Consider the following 3,124-nt stretch of genomic DNA (forward strand, 5'->3'; position numbering starts at 1 on the left):
CTGCAGAAGGAGTTGCTCGTGAGAGGGGTCCCTGAAGAGGGATGGGGTGGGAAGGAGGGAACAATACAAATTGCAGACAGTATCCACTTTCCACCGTGCATAGGACCCAGTGGTCTGAAGTTATGCGGGACCATGCAGGAAGGAAATAGGAGAGGCAGTTGGAGAAAGGTGGGAAAGGATCCTGTAAAGAGACTGGTGCTCCACCCTTGAGCACACCTTCAAAAGTTTTGCTTGGGCCCCACCAATGGTTTGAGGAGGACCCTGATTCTGGCCCGTCTGAGGGCCAGACCTCCTCCTACCACCCCAGCCACGTCTTCTGGAGAAGTCCTGTCTGCGCCAAGGGCTATGGTAGGTGCATTGCAGTTGGGGCCGGAAGGGCCTCTGCTGCGTCACCAAGGTATGCATACCCAGTGAGCGCATGATGGCCCAGTTATCCTTTAGACTCCGCAGTCTAAAGTCAGTTTTGTCCGAGAATAACCCCTGGCCATCAAAGGGCCGGTCCTGAATTGTTTGCTGCAGTTCTGGAGGAAGACCAGACACCTGCAGCCACGAGATGCGGTGCATAGCTATGCCAGAGGCTAGAGTCCTTGCCGCCGAGTCTGTTGCATCTATCGAAGCCTGCAAGGAGGTTCTGGCTACTTTCTTGCCCTCCTCTAGCAAGGCCCCAGACTCCTCCCTGGACTCTTGAGGAACCAGTTCCTTGAACTTCCCCATCGAGTTCCAGGTGTTATAATTACAACAGCTCAAGAGAGCCTGCTGGTTGGCCACCCGAAGTTGTAGACGGCCAGTCGAGCATACCTTGCGGCTGAATAAATCCAGATGCCTAGTGTCCTTGGATTTAGGGGCGGGGACTTGCTGACCATGCCTTGCCCTCTCATTGACTGACTGTACAACAAGGGAGCACGGTTGGGGGTGAATGTACAAGTATTCATAGTCTTTGGAGGGAACTAAGTATTTCCCCTCAACCCCCTTGGCTGTGGGAGAGAGAGATGCCGGTGACTGCCAGGTTATAGTGGCATTAGCCTGGATGAATGGCAAGGCTATGCATGTGGGGGCATTGGCAGACAAGATGTCCACCACCAGATCCTCAACCTCCACCACCTCCTACACCTGGAGTTTCATGTTTTGTGCCACCCTACGCAGCAAGTCTTAGTGCGCGTGGAGGTCTATAGGTGTTGGGCTAGAGGAGATCATGCCCGCAACTTCCTCGTCAGGCAACAAAGAGGATGACAGCCCCAGGACTAATGGTTCCTGGGGCAAGTCTTACTGAGGAAGGTGCAGCTGTCCCAGGTTCTCCATACTAGGAGCATGTGCCTGAGTTGGCTGCAGGGCCGCTGTCTCTGCGTCCCCCGGGGGGCGGGAGGGAGAGGGCAGCTGACGATGGTATCCCGGACTTGGGGTTCTGAATGAGCAGAACGAGAAGCCCTGGAGAGGATGCCTTGGGCCTAGTGGTATGCCCAAGGGGTCCAGAAGGACCATTGCAGTGGACCCTGAGCAGGATCCTGTCCCTCGTCCTGCCATTGACCCTCTCCATCCACATCTTGGTCATGGGTGGGGTAATCACTCTCCACCTGGGATGACCTCGAGTTAGGGCGGGAAGGCCAAGGTACGGCTGACTGGTTGTGCTGTGTTGCACTATCCCGCGTCGATGGACCATGTCATAGAGACAGAGGTCGGCGCCGAGACCTGAACTGGGACCGACAATCATACTGGTACCAAGAGGGAGATCTGGACACTGATGAAGATCCCCGGGTGGAATGGCGCCAGGACTTACTCTGCTAAGATCAGTGCCAGGAGCTTGACCAGTACCGACCGTACCGGGAAGGGGATCTTCTCGAAGTGGAGCAGCGCCACGAATACGACCAGCACCCAGATGATGATTGGTGCTGGGACTGTGAGCAGTGCCATGCACGGGACCAGCGTCTAGATCAGGACTGCGATCTGGAGCGATGCCGAGACATCCTAGTCTGCAATGGAGGGCGCATGATAGCGGGCTTCCCTATTGATAGGACAGACCGCACTGGTGGTGCCAGAGGTTGCAAGGTCCTGACTCGGTGAGTGCGATTAAGTCACAGGCCATAGAGAAGGTTTCCAGGGTAGACAGCAGACTGAGCTCGAGCATGGTGTGCACTGGGGAACTCATATGCACCAGACTCAATGGCGCTTGCAGCACTGGAATCAATGGTGCCGGAGTTGGAGCCTTCGCGAGGTGGTCCAGTATGGGACGTTGCTCCAAGGGGGCCACAGGCAGTGCCAGTGACTGGGCAGGAGCAGCAGGTTGCTTGCGCTGCTTCTTAGACCCCGGAGATAGCGAGCAGTGCTGTGCTGGCCGTGGTATCGGAGACGTCCGGTGCCGGGAGTCTTTGCTGGATGCCAGGTTGTTCCAGTGCCAGAGGTGCGCTTCGGGCCGACGGCATCGGGTCTCCACTGGGGCTCAAGGGCACCAGGTTAAGTGCCACTTCCATGAGGAGCTGCCTCAAATGAAAGTCACGCTCCTTTTTTGTCCGTGGCTTTAATGTCTTACAGATGCAGCACTTATCTGTTTGATGGGATTCCCCCAGGCACTTCAGGCAGGAGTCGTGGGGGTCTTACGTAGCATCGCCTTAAGACAGGCCGAGCAGGGCTTGAAACCCAGCAACCTAAGCATGAGCCCGGGTACTGCGAAGGAGGGAGGGGAGAAACCCCTCCTCCAACTACTATATACATTAACTAACTACAACTAGAAACTACTAACAACTATAATACGAAACTAACTAGAGAAATAACAAGACCTAGGGAAGTGGAGATCAGCTATGCCACACTCCACAGTTCCAACGACCGTCATGGGCAGTAAGAAGAAACTGAGGGGGCGCTGGGTCGGCAGGCAGTAGTAGCCCAACACCACCATTTTCCTGAAACTAGTCTCAAAAAAAACTTTTGAAGACAGTTTTAAGACAGAAGCACCACTGTAAAGCATGCACCTCTGCTTCACTTTCCTCATCTGTAAAATGGATATAACACCTTGCTTGTCAGGATGACTTCATTCATTCATGGCTTTAGGGCACCACGAGAGCTATGGATGGGATGTACTATAGTGGTGCACAAAACCAAAGAGACTAGAAATTCAACAAAGTCAGACAAAAAG

The sequence above is a fragment of the Gopherus evgoodei genome, chromosome 9 (genome assembly GCF_007399415.2).
Source record: "Gopherus evgoodei ecotype Sinaloan lineage chromosome 9, rGopEvg1_v1.p, whole genome shotgun sequence".
In the NCBI taxonomy this organism is placed as follows: Eukaryota; Metazoa; Chordata; order Testudines; family Testudinidae; genus Gopherus; species Gopherus evgoodei.